Source organism: Panthera pardus, unplaced genomic scaffold (genome assembly GCF_024362965.1).
Source record: "Panthera pardus isolate Hobbes unplaced genomic scaffold, ASM2436296v1 HiC_scaffold_16, whole genome shotgun sequence".
In the NCBI taxonomy this organism is placed as follows: Eukaryota; Metazoa; Chordata; class Mammalia; order Carnivora; family Felidae; genus Panthera; species Panthera pardus.
In genome coordinates, this window is record NW_026526721.1 from 135,523,688 (window position 1) to 135,545,358 (window position 21,671).

Here is a 21,671-nt window from a genome sequence, read left to right on the forward strand (position 1 = left end):
TGTTAAAAACTGAGAACAAACTGAGGGTTGATGGGGGGTGGGAGGGAGGGCAGGGTGGGTGATGGGTATTGAGGAGGGCACCTTTTGGGATGAGCACTGGGTGTTGTATGGAAACCAATTTAAATAAAAAAAAAAAAAAGAATTAGAGAATTCAGTGACTCATTAAAAAGGAATAACATCAGGGGCGCCTGGGTGGCGCAGTCGGTTAAGCGTCCGACTTCAGCCAGGTCACTATCTCGTGGTCTGTGAGTTCGAGCCCCACGTCAGGCTCTGGGCTGATGGCTCGGAGCCTGGAGCCTGTTTCAGATTCTGTGTCTCCCTCTCTCTCTGCCCCTCCCCCGTTCATGCTCTGTCTCTCTCTGTCCCAAAAATAAATAAAAAACGTTGAAAAAAAAAATTAAAAAAAAAAAAGGAATAACATCAGAATCATAGGGGTCCAAGAAGATGAAGAGAGAAAAAGGGGTAGAAGGTTTATGTGAGCAAGTCATAGTGGAAAATTTCCTAACCTGGGAAAAGACACAAACATCAAAATCCAAGAAGCAGAGAGGACTCCCATTAGATTCAACAAAAACCAACCATCAACAAGGCATATTATATTCAAATTCACAAAATACTCAGGCAAGGAGAGAATCATGAAAGCAGCAAGGGAAAAAAGTCCTTACCCTACAAGGGAAGACAGATCAGGTTCACAGAAGACCTATCTACAGAAAGCTGACAGGCCAGAAAGGAATGGCAGGATATATTAAATATGCTGAATCAGAAAAATGTATAGCCAAGAATTCTTTATCCAGCAAGGCTGTCATTCAAAATAGAAGGAGAGATAAAAATTTTCCCAAACAAAAATTAAAGGAGTTCATGACCACTAAACCAGCCCTGCAAGAAATTTTGCATTTTGAGGTGAGAAAAGATGAAAAAAAAAAAAAACTAACAAAAGCAGGTAAGACTAGAAAGGACCAGGGAACACCACCAGAAACTCCAACTCTATAGGTGACATAATGGCATAAATTCATATCTTTCAGTACTCACTCTAAACATCAATGGACAAAATGCTCCAATCAAAAGACATACGGTAACAGAATGGATAAGAAAACAAGATCCATCTATATGCTGTTTACAAGAGACCCACTTTAGACCTAAAGACACCTTCAGATTGAAGTAAGGGCATGGAGAACCATCTGTCATGCGAATGGTAGCCAAAAGAAAGCCAGAGTAGCCATACTTATATCAGACAATCTAGACTTTAAAATAAAGACTGTAACAAAAGATGAAGAAGGGCATTATATCATAATTCAGGGGTCTATCCACCAAGAAGATCTAACAATTCTAAACATTTCTGCTCCAAATGTGGGAGCATCCAAATATATAAATCAATTAATCAAAAACATAAAGAAACTCATTGATAATAATACCATAATAGTAGGGTACTTCAACACCCCACTTACAACAATGGACAGATCATCTAAACAGAAAATCAACAAGGAAACAGGGTTTTGAATGACACACAGGACCAGATGGACTTAACATATATTCAGAACATTTCAACCTAAATCAGTGGAATATACATTCTTTTCCTGTGCATATGGAATGTTCTCCAGAATAGATAACATACTAGGACATAAATCAGCCCTCAACAAGTACAAAAAGATCAAGATCATACCGTGCATATTTTCAGACCACAGCGCTATGAAACTCGAAATCAACCACAAGAAAAAATTTGGAAAGGTAACAAATACTTGGACACTAAAGACCATACTACTAAAGAATGAATGGGCTAACCAAGAAGTTAAAGAGGAAACTAAAAAGTACTTGGAAGCCAATGAAAATGATAACACCACAGCCCCAAACCTCTGGGAGTCAGCAAAGGTGGTCATAAGAAGGAAGCATATAGCAATCCAGGCCTTCCTAAAGAAGGAAGAAAGGTCTCAGAAACACAACCTAACCTTACACTTTAAAGAGCTGGAAAAAGAACAGCAAATGAAACCCAAAACCAGCAGAAGACAGGAAATAATAAAGATTAAAGCAGAAATCACACAGTCACAAAACAAAAACCCAAAAAACAGTAGATCAACGAAACCAAAAGCTGGTTCTTTGAAAGAATTAACAAAATTGATAAATCCCTAGCCAGTTTGATCAAAAAGAAAAAAGGAAAGGACCCAAAAAATAAAATCAAGAATGAAAGAGAAGAAATCACAACCAACACAGCAGAAACACAAACAACAATAAGAGAGTATTATGAGCAACTATATGCCAATAAAATGGGAAATCTGGAAGAAATGGACAAATTCCTAGAAACATATAAACTACCAAAACTGAAACAGGAAGAAATAGAAAATTTGAACAGATCTATAACCAGTAAAGAAATCTAATTAGTCATCAAAAATCTCCCAAAAAAACGAGTCCAGGGCCAGATGGCTTTCCAGGGGACTTCTACCAAACATTTAAGGAAGAGTTAATAACACCTCTTGAAGCTGTTCCAAAAAATAGAAATGGAAGGAACACTTCCAAACTCTTTCTATGAAGCCAGCATTACCTTGATCCCAAAACCAAAGACCCCACTATAAAGGAAAACTACAGACCAATTTCTCTGATGAACATGGATACAAAAATCCTCAACAAGATACTAGCCAACAAGATCCAACAATACATTCAAGAATTATTCACCATGACCAAGTGGGATATACCTGGGTTGCAGGGCTGGTTCAAAATCTGCAAAACAATCAATGTGATACATCACATCAATAAAAGAAAGGACAAGACCACATGATCCTCTCAACAGATACAGAGAAAACATTTGACAAAATACAGCATCCTTTCTTGATAAAAAAAAAAAACCCTCAAGAAAGTAGGGATAGAAGGACCATACCTCAAGATTATAAAAGCCATATATGAAAGATCCCACTGCTAATATCATCCTCAGTGGGGAAAAACTGAAAGCTTTCGCCCTAAAGTCAGGAACAAGACAGGGATGTCCACTCTCACCACTGTTATTCAACCTAGTACTGGAAGTCTTAGCCTCAGCAATAAGACAACACAAAGGAAAAAAAGGCATCCAAATTGTTCAGGAGGAGGGCAAACTTTCACTCTTTTCAGATGACATGACACTCCATAAGGAAAACCCAAAAGATTCCACCAAAAAACTGTTACAACTGATCCATGAATTCAGCAAAGTCGCAGGATATAAAATCAATGCACAGAAATCGGTTGCATTCCTATACACCAATAATAAAGCAACAGAAAGAGAAATCAAGGAATCGATCCCATTTACAATTGCACCAAAACCCATAAAGTACCTAGGAATAAATCTAACCAAAGAGGTGAAAAATCTATACACTGAAAACTATAGAAAGCTTATGAAAGAAATTGAAGAAGACACAAAAAAATGGAAAAAGATTCCATGCTCCCAGATTGGAAGAGTAAAAGTTGTTAAAATGTCAATACTACCCAAAGCAATCTACATATTCAATGCAATCCCTATCAAAATAACACCAGCATTCTTCATAGAGGTAGAACAAACAATCCTAAAATTTGTATGGAACCTGAAAAGACCCCAAATAGCCAAAGCAATCTTGAAAAAGAAAACCAAAGCAGGAGGCATCACAATCCTGGACTTCAAGCTATACTACAAAGCTGTAATCATCAAGACAGTATGGTACTGGCACAAAAACAGACACCCAGATCAATGGAACATAATACAGAACCCAGAAATGGACCCACCAACGTATGGCCAACTAATCTTTGATAAAGCAGGAAAGACTATCCAATGGAATAAAGACAGTCTCTTCAGCAAGTGGTGCTGGCAAAACTGGACGGCAACATGCAGAAGAATGATCCTGGACCACTTTCTTACACCATACACAAAACTAAACTCAAAATGGATGAAAGACCTAAATGTAAGACAGGAATCCATCAAAATCCTTGAGGAGAACGCAGGCAAAAACCTCTTTGACCTTGGCCACAGCAACTTCTTACTCAACACGTCTCCAGAGGCAAGGGAAACAAAAGCAAAAATGAACTACTGGGACCTCATCAAGATAAAAAGCTTCTGCACAGCCAAGAAAACAACCAGCAAAACTAAAAGGCAACTGACAGAATGGGAGAAGATATTTGCAAACGACATATCAGATAAAGGGTTAGTATCCAAAATCTATAAAGAACTTACCAAACTCAACACCCAAAAAACAAATAATCCAGTGAAGAAATGGGCAAAAGACATGAATGGACACTTCTCCAAAGAAGACATCCAGATGGCCAACCGACATATGAGAAAATGCTCAACATCACTCATCATCAGGGAAATACAAATCAAAACCACAATGAGGTACCACCTCATACCTGTCAGAATGGCTAACATTAACAACTCGGGCAACGAGATGTTGGCGAGGATGCAGAGAAAGAGGATCACTTTTGCACTGCTGGTGGGAATGCAAGCTGGTCCAGCCACTCTGGAAAACAGTATGGAGGTTCCTCAAAAAATTAAAAAGAGACCTACCCTATGGCCCTGCAATTGCACTACTAGGTATTTATCCAAGGGATAGAGGTATGCTGTTTCGAAGGGACACATGCACCCCAATGTTTATAGCAGCACTATAAACAATAGCCAAAGTACGGAAAGAGCCCAAATGTCCATTGATGGATGAATGGATAAAGAAGATGTGTTATATATATATATATATATATATATATATATATATACAATGGAGTATTACTCAGCAATCAAAAAGAATGAAATCTTGCCATTCACAACAAAATGGATGGAACTAGAGGGAATTATGCTAAGTGAAACTAGTCAGAAAGACAAATATATGACTTCATTCATATGAGGACTTTAAGACACAGAACAGATGAGCATAAGGTAAGGAAAGGAAGCAAAAACAATATAAAAACAGGGATGGGGACAAAAAAGAGACTTAAATATGGAGAACAAACAGAGGGTTACTGGAGGGGTTGTGGGAAGGGGGATGGGCTCAATGGGTAAGGTGCATTAAGGAATCTACTCCTGAAATCATTGTTGCACTATATGCTAAATAATTTGGATGAAAATTAAAAAAAAAAAAAAAACTCCAGGAAACCAAAAAAGAAAGAAAGAAAGAAAGAAAGAAAGAAAGAAAGAAAGAAAGAAAAGAAGGAAGGAAGGAAGGAAGGAAGGAAGGAAGGAAGGAAGGAAGAAAATTCTGAAAACTATATAAAACCACATGCTTCAGATCTTTAGAGCTGAGTCAAGGGAGCTGGAGTATTTATATACCACCTCTCAGCAGTCATTGGCTGAGGGTTTTTCCTAAGGAGGTTAATATCCAGCCACCTAAGACCTGCCATGCACTCAGGTTGAGGTCTTCCCTAGCTTGGGAAAAGAGGCAGAGATACAGAAATTGACAGCTGGGGAACACACTGAAGTTATAAAGCCCTAGAATGGGGTACTAAAAAAAGCTATCACTCCTGTCCTCTTTCCCTAGATTCTATTTCCCCCATCATAAAAATGACCTCCATCAGTGGTACTAAGGTGTTAACAGCTGGCAAAACAAATCAGGGGAGGCCTCCATTTTAAGATGCAGTCATTCAAGGACTTCAGGATACGGCCAATGATAATATGGATGTGCCAAATCTGGATTCCATGGTTTAGAATATTCTGTAGGCCTCAGAATATCAGGAAGCCACTTAAGCTTCAATGCCTCTCCGGCAGCAGTGATGGATGCCAGATGCCTATCAGAGCACCACAGAGAAATCTTAGTATCAGGCAGTGAGGGTCACTGGCAAGCTTAATTTCAGAGCTAGATGTATCAAAATATGCTATGTTGACAAAAACAGTATTTTTAAAACATTAGCATCTGTCTACCTTCCTACAATCCTTGGCAGAGAAGGTTTTGCTTAGTATGTAAAAGTATAAGATAGGAATTAGAGCAAATACAAATGCCAGTTTTGCTTCTTACTAACAGCAATTTATTCAACCTATCTCTCTGTTTTTCTATTTATAAAATGATGATAATAATCCTTCAGAGGATATTGTAATATATATATTTACATGTATACATATATATGAATATATATACATATATATATATATAAATATATACATTCATATATATATATATGATGTGTGTGTGTGTGTACTGTTTGGCAGAATGCTTAGTAGTCCTAAGTGTGCTCCAAAATACGAGGTATGATAGTTTTGTACAGTATTAACAACTAGAGCTGGAATAATGCTTTCTAGAATTCCCTTGTCTGTTTGATTTTAGGTTAGCATTGGCCACAAAAGAAATTCACACAAGGTTTGGAAGGCAGAGGTGAAGCAGTAGCTATTGCACTCTGAAGGTCGGTGTAGAGCACCAGGCACTGGCAGCCACACACACTTTCACTGACCTCTGACCCGTGTGGTTGGCATGGGGTAGCTCCCAGATCTGCAGATCTTCCAGCTCCCACCGGTTCTCCTCCTTTAGCTTCTTCAGGTCCTGGGCCAGATGCACGTGCAGCTCCGTGGTGAAGGGCACCAGCTTTTCATGCAGGTTACTCGCATTGTCAAGATTGGAGGTGATGAGAGACAGTCATGGGTTCCAGTTCATCTTCATGGGATCCCATCTCTTCTTGCTATCATTTGCATCCAGTCTTCCTTCCTGATTGTAAATCTGGTTGAACCATGGAGACTTCCAGCCAAATACTATACCAGATGCAGAGGCAACAGCTTGCAAAGCATATTCCACCAGCTCCCACAATTATATAATGTCTAACCCAGTAATAAATCCCTTATTCTATGTCACAATCTGACTAATGAAACGTGGCAATTATGTGATAAGATGTTAAAATGAAACTATTTCAGACCCAGTTGTACCTAAGTAGTGCAATACATAAGCCTTTAGAGAATAAATAATAACGTGAGGCGTCTGAGATAAAGTACAGGTGACAGCGAAAATGATTATGTCATTCCTCTATTAATAATCTTTTACAGCTTCCCCATTGCACTCAAGATAAAGTCTAAACCTGTTAATGTAGCACACAAGGATCTTCATGGTCACAAATTCCACTCTCCAGCCAAGCTGAAAATGCCAACAATTACCCAATTCTTTCTCCTTTCCTCCCTCCCCTTCTCTTCCAACTCATCCCCACCCCTCCTCCAGCTCTCCCTGCCTTTCTTCCCTTTCTACTTCCCAACTTTCTCATAAGCTCTTCTATCCATAACACCTGCTCTCCCAACACACACACACATACACACACACACACACACACACACACACACACACACACACACACACCTCTTTCACCTAGCTAGTCTCAGTTTATACCTTACTCCTTTTAGGATATCCAACCTGGCTCCAAGAATTTGGTTTGGAAATAGTTCCCTAAGCATTCCTTATTTTCTCACCTCCTGACTTTTCAATCTCTCTCCTTACTACCACCTCATCTTTGTCCCTCTAATTCCCAATGATCTCTCGGAACTTAGATGCTACTGCTTCTTCAAACTTCCCTTAAACTAATTAAATTCTCCTCTTGTGAGACACTTACTCTTGTCTTTATCACACAATATTGGAATTGGGTGTTTATTCAACTGCCACCCTCAGTAGACACTTAACTCTCTGGCCGCCAAAAGTGATGGATGCTGTGATGTGCTTCCCAGGTATCTCTTTAAAAATAAAGGACTTAGTACTTCGATTTCTGGGACAGCTACTGGCAATGATCCCTCTTCTGCCTGCCACTTTTGGGATTAAAAAAAGTGGAAAACTGAAATAAGAGTCACCTTGCCCAAAGTTGCACCCCCTACTAGAGAGAACCACCACTGATGTGGATGTGTAACAGACAGCCTTCTTGCCCTAGTGCAGGACAGCTCTGAAGGGTCATTCTCCAGAACTCCCCAAATGGTTGGCTGAGGCCTCCACTGAGACCTCTTCATGGTTCAACGTTTCCATCTACCCCATCCAGCTCTTTCCCTTTCCTTCCACAGGGGTTGATCCTAAGAACCCACTCAAATGTGCCTCTTATATACCAACATCTGTCTCAGAGTCAGCTTCTCAGGGAACCAATCTGTGAGAGCCTTGTCCTTGTCACCTTTATCACAGGGCGTAGAATGGAGCGCTGTTCAATAAATATTGGTTGATTAAATATAAGACACAGATGGTGAAGACTCCAATCATCAGAAACACTGGAAGAAGAGGGAACAAAACTCAGTGACTACTCTTCAGCTGCCTCAAATACTTCAAGTGCTCTCTAGAAGTCTGAAAACATGTGGTTGCAGAGTTACACATACTAATCTACCCCCTACAAACTTTCTGTTGCTATAACGCCAGCCAGTAGCTCACTGGGGATGTTTTAATAATATAAAGAGACATAACCAGATTGAAGAAACCAAATTCTGGCCTAGAAAACTTGTGGTTCTGGAAAATTACTGGCAAATTAACCCAAAATTATGAGAAACCCTTCTTAAATGAGAGTAGAAAGAAAAGGTATTCTATGAAGAAAGAAAATATTGGGAGGGAAGAACCAGAGACAAAGCCAAAAAAGGAAAGTAGTCTTTTTGTTCAGGAAGTAGGAAGAAGTTCATGCTGTCTGGAATTCATTACAGAAAGTGACAGAGACTGAGGTGGGAATCATAGAGCTGAATGATAGATGAAGAAGTTAGTTGTAAAAAAAATTAGCATTAAAATATCGTAAACCTTCATTCAAGTTAATAATGACATTTATCTACAAATCAGTTACCTTCTTTTATTTTTTTTTAAGTTAATTCATTCTTGAGAGACAGAGCATGAGTGGGGGAGGGGCAGAGAGCGAGAGGCAGACACAGAATCTGAAACAGGCTACAGGCTCTAAGCAGTCAGCACAGATCCCAACACGGGGCTTGAACCACAAACTGTGAGATCATGACCTGAGATGAAGTTAAAGGCTTAACTGACTGAGCCAACCAGGCGCCCCCAATTAGTTACCTTTTAATGTTTATTCTGTTTTCCTAAAGATACTTTTCCATCAAAATCATTAAATTTATGTTTCCTGAATCACTCTGTCTAAATCTAACATACTCCCAAAGGCTGAGTTATCTTCTCAGCACATTAGGCTTAGATACCATCTTACTTAATTGTCACTTAATGCAATAAGTTAAGTATATTAATAAGCTGATAATTTGGGGGGCACCTGGGTGGCTCAGTTAGTTAAGCGTCCGACTTTGGCTCAGGTCATGATCTCACGGCTTGTGAGTTCGAGCCCCGCGTTGGGCTCTGTGCTGACAGCTCAGCCTGGAGCCTGCTTCAGATTCTGTGTCTCCCTGTCCCTCTGCCTTTCCCCAGCTTGTGCTCTCTGTCTCTCTCTCTCCCTCAATAATAAATAAATAAACTCAAAAATTATTAAAAAAAATAAGCTGGTAATTTGGGATATGATAAAGGCAAAGGCTTGCCATGATATCTGAGCAATAAAAATCAATATATAATAATCTGTTGTGAATTCTGTTGGAAGACAAATGTTTGCAAAACAATTCTACACCCTTCTAAGAATGTAAAACACAGAGGCTTACACTGAAAATTTCCAACATCTTGTCCATATGGTTGCATCCAATACGATACGAGCATTCATTTGATCTCCATCATAGCTATTGCCACAGTCTAGGATTATTTTGCTTTATTTATTTATACACTGTCTCCCTACCTAGAATAATAACTCCCTGAGAGCAGAAATTCTATTTCGTTTGTTCTCCTCATTTTTTTATTTTTTATTTTATTTTTATTTTATTTTTTTTAATGTTTATTTATTTTTGACAGAGAGAGAGAGAGAGAGACAGAGCATGAGCAGGGGAGGGGCAGCGAGAGAGGGAGACACAGAATCTGAAACGGGCTCCAGATTCTGAGCTGTCAGCACAGAGCCCAACGCAGGGCTCGAACTCACAGACCGTGAGATCATGACCTGAGCTGAAGTCGGAAGCTCAACTGACCGAGCCACCCAGGCACCCCTGTTCTCCCCATTTTATCTCTAGCACCTAGCTCAGCACCTCTCTCACAACTGACACTCAATTATTAACTGGGGGTAAGAATAAGTGAAGGATGAATAATTATGAACTGAAAAAAAAAAGTCATTTTGGAAGACTTTAATTATATTGTTAGCCAACCTTAGAGATACTGACAAAACTGAGTTGGAGCCATTGGAACCCAGGTTCTTAATTCTTGACAAGTAGAATGGTAAAAACAAACAAATCTGTTTACTACTCAAATATTTTTGTGCCTTCATCAAAATATCATCTCCATCAGCAGGTTAGACTTGAGGAAAAGGAGAACAGATGGTAGACTAACCCATTTTATGACTTAGGATTCTTTGATGGCAATTGACGGGAACCCGGTAGCTAATTTAAGCAAAGGAGAATTGGGTTACCAAAACAAAAGTGAAGCAAAACAAGAAGAAACAAAAAACAACCACAAAGCCAAAAATCCCTACTGGGATTTTCATTGGAATCCACTGAATATATAGGCCAATTTGAGGAAAGCCATCATATCAACTATCTTGAAACTCTTATAAAAATTTATCTCTTCATTAAGGAATCTTCTATATTTCAACAAATTTTTATATTTTTCTTTGTAAAAGTATTACATGTTTTCTGTTAGATTTATTTCTAGATTTCTCTACATAAACATACACATAGATACAAGTGTGTCGATATTTAAGTAATATTATTTAAAAATTATATATTCTAGTAGTTATTTGCTATACACATGATAATTAAACAATATACACTGAATTTATATGCTGTATCAGCAAGCCAGAGATGTGCTACAAACCTCCTCAAAACTCAATGGCTGTGTTCTTGTGCCTCTTTTATGAGAACAGAAGGTATTTACAATCTTCCATGTCCATGGTGTGTGATCTATTTGGTCCATTACCTGTCCAGAGTATGAATCTCAGTAGTTGGTAGGTGAATTTGACTCTTGAGTTAAGTCACAATACTCAGTCCTAAGCCTTGTTCCCAGAGAAATAGCAATGTGGAAGATTGTATTTTCTGGGGGAAAAAAAAAATCTCCCATTCTTCATTCTCTTCTACAGTGTGACCTTGCAAATAATTTATCAAGAGGTGGCATTTATTTCCCTTCCCCTTGAATTTGAGTGGACCCGTGACCACATTGATGAATAGACTATAGCAGCAATGACATTCTATGACTTCTGAGGCTAGACCATAAAAGATGATGTGGCCTCTGCCTTGTTCACTGAGACATTCACATTTAAAGCTCTGAACCATCCTATAAGAAGTCCAACTACTCAAAGGCCTCCATAATGTGAAGAAGTCAACCCCCATGAAAAGACTGAATACAGAAGCTTCACTTAGCATACCCAGCCAACCTTCTGCCCAACAACCAGCACCAACATCAGGACATGAGTAAAGAAGCCATCTTTGAAAATGGATTCTGTAGCTCTCAGCCATGTAAGTTTTCCCAGCTGAAATCCCAGACATCACAAAGCAAAGAAATATCTCTCTAGGATGTCCTTATTGAATTGCCAAACCAAAGAATTTGGGGCATAATAAACAGCTGTTATTTTAAACCACTAAGTTTGGAATGGATCACTACACAGCAATTGTAAATGGAACAGAGGTTTAACCAAATTTTTCTGAGACCTCCAGGGACTGGGGTCTAGAGTCTTATTTCTAAATTCTGCTGCAAAGTGAATCATGTCAGAGCAAGGCTGAAGAATGCTAGTATCTAAATCCCAGCCTACTAGTTCCAGGTTGAGAGCCTACTCATTTGCTCTCAGGATGATGCATATTCAGAATCAGGGTATGCCCACTTGGGGTGAGTTGTTTCTTGAGTCTATATTTTTCCAATCAAGGCCATAAAACCTTTCCAGCCACTTTGGAGTGCAGGATCAAGGGGCGCCTGGGTGGCTCAGTCGGTTAAGCATTCGACTTTGGCTCAGGTCACGATCTCACAGTTCATGAGTTCGAGCCCCACTTCGGGCTCTGTGCTGACAGTCTGCTTCCAATTCTGTGTCTCCTTCTCTCTCTGCCCCCACTTGTGTGTTCTCTCTCTCTCTCTCTCAAAAATAAACATTAAAAAAATTAAAAGAGAGAGAGAGCCTACAGAAAAGACAGCCATGCCCGCTGCATCTCTGAGCAACTGACACAGCCAAACTTCAGACTGAGCCTGGTTCAGTTACTTTTGCTTCACTTTGTGTTTTCTGAAAGTATGCTCTGCTCAGCTGCTTTTGTAATTTTCTTTTTTCACTGGACAACTTGAGGGGGAAAAAAACCTATAAAGGGGTTGAAGGAGCAGCTGTTAAAAATACCAATTGTGTCAAATAATTCATTGCTCCCCAAAATACAATTTAGCTGACAGAAACTGAAATGAAGTCAAACTTTGTATGGTCTTCCATGTTCTTACGTGCACTGCTCCTTTTGGGTCCCTAAAGCAACGTTTCTCTAAGTCTTCTTTGACTGCAACAGGGAGAAAAACATCCATGAGCCTGTGTTATACTTTCCTCTTTCAAAGTAATTGTTTAGAATATCACCCCAGTAAATTCAGAAGGTATTCTTTAAAGTGTTATTTCTTACTTCCAACATGAGTAACTCACACAACTATAAAAGCCCAGCTCCCCATAAAAGATGATTATGTGCTAACAGACATTATTTGATTGTAAAACTCTGAAGTTGCTGAGTGGGTTGCAGAAGGATGCCAAAAGGATCCTTTGAGGGAAAATGACTTTTCCATCTTTTCCTGAAATTGCTTGTTTTCACTTTGGAAGGAAGATGCAAGTGTCTCAACTTCACAGTTTGAGGGACTTTACCTCAGAGGCAAGAATTCTAGCTATCAGAATCCCAGGATAGTAGCACTAATCAAAAGGCCTCTCGTTGGGAGACATAAGCATCCCCATGAAAGATAAGAGCACAAGTTCCTTGTGCATTGTGCTGACAATGATATTTGCCTCCTTCTAGAATAAGAGTCCATCTTAGGTTTTTCAGAAGTCTGCTTATTTCTAGAAATAAAATCCACATTACTTCTGTTAGTAGGAATGTTCTGACAACTTATAACTTTGCTTTTAATGGCTTTCAAATCTCAGAGAGGAATATTCTGAGGTGAGGAATTATTACTGAAAGAATCCTATTACCAGGAAACTGGGACCCTATAGAGATGGTTACTTACGTGGTAGCTAGCCTCCAAGGATATTCTCTAGCAGTCTCTTACCTGCTATTTGCACAAACCAAGCCTGCATGCTCAGACCATTGTCCCGGGAATCTGTGCTGAATTTTCCACCAATTTGACCAATTGAATAATGAGGAAGTAGAGTTTTGGTAACCCCTTACTCCCTCAAGGAGCCTTGAGCTGCCATGTAAGAAATCCAAGTTACCCTGCTGGAGAGAAAGATGAGATGCCAGGTGGAAAGAAAGATCACACGCAAAACACCAGCGTGCAAAATAACTGTTTAACAGCACTGTGTTTCATCAAATTATTGAACTTTCCCTGAACTCCAAATTCTGAGTTTGTAAAAATGAGAATAGCAATTTCACACACATGAAAATCAAATGAAATCATTCTCTCTTCTTTAAGTTTATTGAGTACCTACTAGGTGCAAGTCACTGAAGATACAACAGTAAATAAATTATGAACATTGCTTTATAACAGCCTACATTCTAGAAGATGCATATAAATCCCTGAGCTTAGTCTCAGACTATACTTTAAAAAGTTAATAATGATAATAATATGGTCTCAAGTTATACAGGGCACTGAGGGACTATAATAACTGTACGTATAAGACATAATTCTTGGATTCTTAAATATAGAGAACAAACTGAGGGTTGCTGGAGGGTTGCTGTGGGTGGGGGATGGGCTAAATGGGCAAGGAGCATTAAGGAGGACACTCAATGGGATGAGCGCTGGCTGTTATATGTAAGGGGATGAATCACTGGATTCTACTCCTGAAATCATTACCGTGCTACTTGCTAACTAACTTGGATGTAAATTTTTAAAATATATATAAAATAAAAAAATACTAATGTATAAAAATATTTGGTCTTGGCAATACATTGAGTTCCACAGAGACAGCCCCAGGGCAAGCGAGAGCCAGATGGGGGCACTGGGCGACTCTGTGCTTCGCTGGGGAAAATAATTAAACATGGGCAGAGGAGATCCTAAGAAGCCGAGAGGCAAAATGTCATGATATGCATTCTTTGTACAAACTTGCTGAGAAGAGAGCAAAAAGAAGTACCCAGAGGCTTTAGTCGGCTTCTTGGAGTTTTCTAAGGAGTGCTCAGAGAGGTGGAAGACCATGTCTGCCAAAAAGACAGGAAAATTTGAAGACATGGCAAAGGTAGACAAGGCCTGTTATGAAAGAGAAATGAAAACTTATATCCCTGCTAAAGGGGAAACAAAAAAGAAGTTCAAGGACCCCAACGCACCCAAGATGCCTCCTTTGGCCCTTTTCTCGTTCTGTTCTGTTCTGTTCTGAGGATCGCCCAAAAATCAAAGGAGTGCATCCCAGACTGTCCATTGGTGATGTTGCAAAGAAACCAGGAAGAGACATGTGGTATCACAGCCATGCATATGACACGCAGTCCCATGAAAAGAAGGTTGCGGAGCCGAAGGACAGACAGGAAAAAGATGTTGTTCCATACCAAGGAAAGGAAAGCCTGACGCGGCCAAAAAAAAAAAAAAAAAAGAAAAAAAAAAGAAAAAAGGAGTCATCATGGCTGAAAATAGCAAGAAAAAGAAGGAAGAGGAGGAAGATGAAGTGGAGGAGGAAGAGGAGGAAGATGAAGATAAAAATGATGAATAAGTTGCTTCTAGAGCAGTTGTTTTTCTTGTCCATAAAACATTTACCCCCCTGCACACAACTTGCTTTTAAAGAAAAAAAAAAAAAAAAAAGAAATGTAAGATTGTGTAAAAAATTAAATAAATAAATAACTCTTGTCTTTAAGGAATTATTAATCTAAAGTCTGGGATTATGATGCCTCCCGCTTTGGTTTTCTTCTTCTAGTTAAAAATCTAGGACAACACAAGAAATAATAAGAATAGTGACTGCATATTATTATGTTCTAAACCCTAAAAATGCTGCCCAAGAAATTTAAAAACTAGAAAATGAAGTGTGGGGTAGTCTTTCAACGCTTGACGGAGGTAAGAACAAGACAAGTTTTAGTAGGACTGTGGGTTTTGCAGAGGTAGGGATTATGGGAAGGTGATATTCCTAGATGGGAAACAACTTAAGCAAAGTCATAACTAGAAGAGTGTTGTCAATAGAACTTTCTGCCCAGTGTTATATATGTGCTATATATGTGTGTAATATACTAGCCCCTAGCCACATGTGACTATGGCACAGTTGACATGTGGTCAGTGTGACTGAGGAACTGAATTTTTAATTTATTTCATTTAAATTAATTTTAATTTAAATAACCACTTGTGGCTAGTGGTTACCATATTGTATGGCATATGCTCAAAGGACTTGGGGAAAACCAGCCATGACTTTTTCTGTTGCTGTGAGTGATGTCAACCAAGCTCACCTGAGATATTAAGATCATTTGCCTCCCACTGCTTCACCCTAATGATCCACTCCAAAGTATAAAACAGACGGCCAAAAATAAATCTTTCCCTGCAACATAAGTCCCAAGCAACCTCATGAGCGGCCAAAGTTTATTTCTATTCTCACATCTGCACCTTGGGTTTATCTCAACCAATGGTTTCTCCCTTCAAAGGAGTGCTGTTTCCTATAAAATCCGAGAAGAATGAAAATATTTAAGAGATAACCTAACAGGGGTATCTGGGTGGCTCAGTCAGTTAAATGTCCGAGTTCAGGTCAGGTCATGATCTCCCGGCTCATGGGTTTGAGCCTTGCGATGGGCTCTGTGCTGACAGCTCAGAGCCTGGAGCCTGCTTCAGATTCTGTCTTCCTGCCCCTCTTGAATTTGTGTGCTCTCTCTCTCTCTTTCTCTCTCTCTCTCAAAAATAAACATTAAAAAAGGAAGAAGATGGGGCGCCTGGGTGGCTCAGTCGGTTTAGCGGCCGACTTCGGCTCAGGTCATGATCTCACACTCCATGAGTTCGAGCCCCGCGTCGGGCTCTGTGCTAACAGCTCAGAGCCTGGAGCCTGTTTCAGATTCTGTGTCTCCCTCTCTCTGACCCTCCCCCGTTCATGCTCTGTCTCTCTCTGTCTCAAAAATAAATAAACGTTAAAAAAAAAATTAAAAAAAAAAAAAAAAAAGGAAGAAGAAAGAAAAGAGAAAAGAGAAAAGAAAAGAAAAAAAGAAACCAACTAAAAACATCCAGGAATGAAGAAAACAATTGAAAGCTTTTAGTATGTATCAGTTTCCTTGGTTACAGGTAATAAAGAAAAGGGGGAGGAGCAGAAACATTTGAAACACAGATAGTTTGAATAAAAAATCAAACCAGATAAAGGATTTAAAGTTCAGAGTAACATTTAGGCCACTAGCAAAGCAGAGTGGGAAAATGAGGCAATTACCCTGATGGTCCAAAGCAAAAATGAAATCTTTCACCTGGAAACAGCCAGATAATTCCAAGTGAAAGCATTTTTTGGTTATTGTTTTCTGTTGAGTTGAGCTAATTGCCAGGGCTTATTTTCTCAACGTATTCTTAAGAATAGCTGTAGGTAAGAAAAGTGCATGGGGCACCTGGTGGCTCAGTCGGTTAAGGGTCTGACTCTTGATTTCAGCTCAGGTCACAATCTCACACTTTGTGAAATCAAGCCCTACACTGATCTGCACTATCACTGCAGAGCCTGCTTGGGAGTCTCTCTTCTCTCTCTCTCTCTGCCCCTTCCCCACTTGTACTCTCTCTTTCTCTGTCAAAATAAATAAAGTTAAAAAAAAAAAAGCTAAAGAAAAGTGCAGAAGGACCGGTCAGGAACTGGAGTCTGCCTGTGATGAATATGATGGGCCCCAAGAGGCTTTGGATGATGCCTCACGCCCAGCTGTCAATATTAGGTGTACGAAGGCAGGAGTCAGGAGCCAAGGAGGGGGCTGTAATTGCAAAAGCAGCGGCAGCAGCACCCATCCACGTTACTGCTTATGTTCACATTAGTAGGCACTGGCAGGCCCATTCTGTCATGACTTGTCCTATTTCTCTCCAACAGTCCTAAGAGAAAGTCTCATTAGAATGTGGAAAACATACATCCGGACGCCCTGATGCAGAGAATGTCCTCCAGAGAGAAGTGTATTTGGTAGACTGGTTAGTGAGGAGGAGAAATAAACCAGACAACAAAAAAGAAACTCCAGAATCAGTTTGGGTATATTGTCTTGGATTCGAAATTCCTGTCTGCCAACACCCAGCAGATCTGGGACACCAAAGTGGGTGCTATAGTAAATTATACTAGAAAGAACTCTCAAGTGATAGATTAGCCCCAGTGTAGGGCAGGCAGCTGAGACTGGCTTTGCCCTCTAGCAGGTTAAAAGGCCGATAACAGTGGAGCGAGGCTCTCCATGTGTACATTAACCACAAAAGAATCCCCCTCACTGTTCAGCACATTGTGCTGCAGCAGTCAGATTTCCAGAAATAGACTTGCCCAAATCCCCTTTTTATATTTTCCAGAGCTGAAGCTGAACTTTCAAGGGGCATGACTTTGCTTTTATTTTTCACTCTTCTTTTTATAGATGACTGAATTTCCTAGTGTTGCTTTCAGATCAGATGTTATTTTGGGCACAACTCAAAGAAAGCCATCCATATACATTGAGAAGCAGTGGGTGGCAGAAAAGTTCAGCTTCATTCCTGATTAAGCAAAGAGACACATCAGGGGGTGACGGAGAGGGGGAGAAGTGCTAAAGGCTCCAAAGTCATTGGAAGGGACAAGTGTTTCACTATAGAGGATGATGCTGGCTGATGTTCAAAGTCTACCAGGTTTTAAAGAAGGATTTTCAGTTTCTCAAATACCAGATTTATTGTTCACATTTGCTCTTATCACAAACAAATTTAATCATTACTCCTTGAAATTAAATTTTTTAACAAGAGAAGCTATATAAAGTCACCATGGTTTTGTGGCTAAACCCTGAGTTAACCTTATCTTAATAGCATAGCAACTCTCCAGTCCTAGTTCATAACTTACCCTCAAAATCTCATTCCTCCCTCTTCTTGACCTCCTCCTCCCTGTCCTTCCTCTCGTCTGCCAGGAGATATTTGTTTAGGGTTTTTTTTTTTTTTTTTTTTTTATCAAATGTATTTTATTTCCTTCCAAGATACTCCTTCTCCCCAATTATGTAGTTTTCAACAAAAAAACTACAAATATATATATATAACACAAAGAACTAATTTCTATAGAAAAATGTTATATTGTATTTGAATATATATATTAATGTACACATAAATAAAACATTGATGCTATAAAAAATAAAACTAACAAAAAAATAAGGTTCATGTTTGAGAAACACCTTCCCTTCAGGGAGAAAGTTATTTATGCTTTGATTTTCTTCATTAAAAGAAAATGTTACAGAATATTTCAAAATGGAGAAAACAAGGAAAGGGATTTACATGAAATCTTCCTTCAATGCCAGCACATGGAGAAACCCAAGAGATTATTTGTTAAGCCCGAGACCTTGTGCAAAACCATTAGCCTTATTGTCTCATTTTATTTTCATAATCACACACTGAGGGGAAGTTGGGGATCAGGCAGATAAATAACTTACCAAAGAACAGATCATAATCAGATCTGATTACAAAATTTACACTCAAAAGCCTTCTGTTTGACCGTAAGGAGAAAGAAGCATTTCCTTTTTTCTAATATTTTATTTTTTAGAGAGAGAGACAGAGTGCAAGCAGGGGAGAGGCAGAAAGAGAGAGGAAGACACAGAATCTGAAGTAGGCCCCAGGATCTGAGCTGTCAGCACAGAGCCCTACATGGGGCTCGAACCCACGAACCACGAGATCATGGCCTGAGCTGAAGTTGGATGCCCAACCGACTCAGCTACCCAGGCACCCCGAGGAGCAAATTCAATGTTTGAAGATTTTGATATAATGACCTGAGCACAGGTTGGGGGTGGGGGCGTGGATCCTGCTACTTCCAGCAACTTACCCACACTAACACACTACAAGTCATTATTTTCTCTTTGTTGGTTCCAAGGTGTATCGAAGAAACAGTATCACTTTAATTTACTCCCCAGGGATGAAATAACAACACACGTTGGCATCTTGAACCTGCTGCAATGAATTGAATTTTTTTTCCTTCCTTGGAAGTCTAATCCATCAGGGAACCACCTGGGACAGCACCCACATGCACTCTAACATCACTTCTCAGCTGCCATCCTCCCATACAAGCTCCTAAACTGGATTCTAGGCAAAGAAAATGTGTTTGTGCTTGGGGAAAAAATAACAACAGCAACAACAACAAAAGGAAAAACCATAGCAGCCTATCCACACATCCATCTCAAGAAGCCAAAATCAAATGAGGTGAATAACTGAAAGTGGGCTTCATATATTCAGACCTAGAGTTAAAAAAAAAAAAAAAAGATTTTCACCTACTTCATTATATGTAATGAAAACACTCAAGGTCTCATTGAAGATGTCTTAAAACAGGTGGGGAAGTAGTTAAACCCAAATATGTACCTGCTTTGTTGTCTTACCCTGTCTTAGATTCCAGAAAAACTTGAGAACTTGAGCTCCACTTTTCTCTTTGACATTCCTTGGTAGCAGAGTGGAAGACTCAGGATTAAAGACCGTTCTCTTGTTCTGAGCCATCCTTAAGAAGATGAAATATGATATCAAAATACTACTATTCGGGGGATGATGACAAGTTTGTGGATGATTTTTATCTTTATCATTTTTACGGTCTCTAGTTCCTATTTCTAAATGATTGTCTTACTGATATTTTTAAAGACTGTTTCATTCTGAAAGGAGAGTTAAAATCTGCATGTAAGAAAATAAACAAAAAGAAGCTGATATGTTCCTATAACTTCAGGGATATCTAGGAAAAATATTTTAAGGCTTCATTGGGCCCTTATACTTCTCAGGGCTTTGCCTTTCGGAATTCAAATCTTGGGCATTAATAGAATATTGTGGAAACCTCCCTGGAGCAGAAGGCAGCAAGTCCATTCAGTGGTGGGATGACCTTGAGCAAATCAATTAACTTCTCCAGTTCTTGATTTGATTATTAGAAAAAGATACACTGTATACACTCTAAAGACCTCTTTCAGTCCTAACTGTGCTCAAAATTCAATGCAATGCACCATATTTAGACTGTAATGAATGCTGCTGCTTGAGATAATTAGGTATCTTTTGGGATTGCAAGATGGTAAATGGATGCTTGTTTCTCTCAAAGGATATTATTCCCCCATCTGCTAATTCCCTTGAGCCAAGATAATAATCATTAGTCCTTTCCTGAATTTGTTCTTGTCTCTTTTATTGCACATATAGTTTGAAAATGATGTACACTCTCTTATCCATTACTGGTAACAAGGTGCACAGTATTGTCTGTCCCCTCCCCATTTCTATAGTCAAATGATCATCACCCTTAACCTTCTGGAAAACACCACAGAACCTCAAAAGAACTCAAAAACAGAGTGGTTAGATGTAATGTCATAAATACTATGATAGCATAGTAGAAGACCATTTCTATATGGGCTGGCCAGAAAAGTCCTCTCTGAAGAAGAAGGATTTAAGCTAAGTGTGTTAGATAAAGAATTGGGCATGAGAAAGGCAAGGAAAGAACTCCCCAAGAGGAATGAACAGCACGTACTACGATCCTGAGGTAGGAAAGAAACTATCATATTCTAGGAACTCAGAGAAAGCCAATGTGATCAACAGAAGAGAAAACCACATGAAATGAACTTGGAGAGTGAGGAAGGCCTGGTTTATACAACACATTGTAGGCCTTGCTGTTTGCTGCTAAATGCAGCAAGAGCCATTGCATAGAAGTATGATGTCATCTGATCTGAGTCTTTGAAAGAAAAAGTACTCTGACTGCTATGTGGGAAAGTGATGTTGGGAGCGTAGGGTAGCAAGAATAAAAATGGGAAAAACTGTGGAAAAGATTCAGAGAATTCTGTGCAATAGCTTCAAGAAGAGTTGGCTGGACCGGGGCGCCTGGGTGGCTCAGTCGGTTAAGCGTCCGACTTCAGCTCAGGTCACGATCTCGCAGTCCATGAGTTCGAGCCCCGCGTCGGGCTCTGGGCTGATGGCTCAGAGCCTGGAGCCTGCTTCCGATTCTGTGTCTCCCTCTCTCTCTGCACCTCCCCCATTCATGCTCTGTCTCTCTCTGTCTCAAAAATAAATAAACATTAAAAAAAAAAAAGAAGAGTTGGCTGGACCACAATGGTGGTGATGGAGATGGGGAAGATGGGTGATATTGGGAGATATATTTGAGATCTATCTTGAGATATATTGTGGAAGTAGAAACAACAGAACTTATTAATGGATAAGATGTGATGCCATGGGTGGCTGAAAAAGTGATGACTCAAGTAACAAAGAGATAAAGAAATCTAATGAGACAAGAAAAACTAGGAGAAACCCAACTAGACTACCTTTGTACAGATGATGTTTAAACAATGAATATAGATGGGTTCTCCTAGGGAGAGAAGACAGAGGAGGTTGGAGGACATGAGACCACTAGCAGGGACTATAACATTTTAGCAGAGAGCGAGATGGAACAAAGAAGTCAAAGGAAGCCAAGAGAGAGTATTGTTCTGAAACCCGAGGGGGGGAAATATTTCAAGAGGGAAAAATAGTAAACCAGGTCTAATGCTACCCAGAAGTTTGACAAAATGAGCCCTGGAAAGTGACCAGTGCACATGGCAA

At 39.6% G+C, this 21,671-nt stretch overlaps 1 pseudogene; it reads left to right on the forward strand.

Moving 5' to 3' along the window:
- The first annotated feature begins 14,058 nt into the window (after window positions 1-14,058).
- On the forward strand, window positions 14,059-14,718 carry LOC109258208 (high mobility group protein B1-like; annotated as a pseudogene).
- Window positions 14,719-21,671: the final 6,953 nt, after the last annotated feature.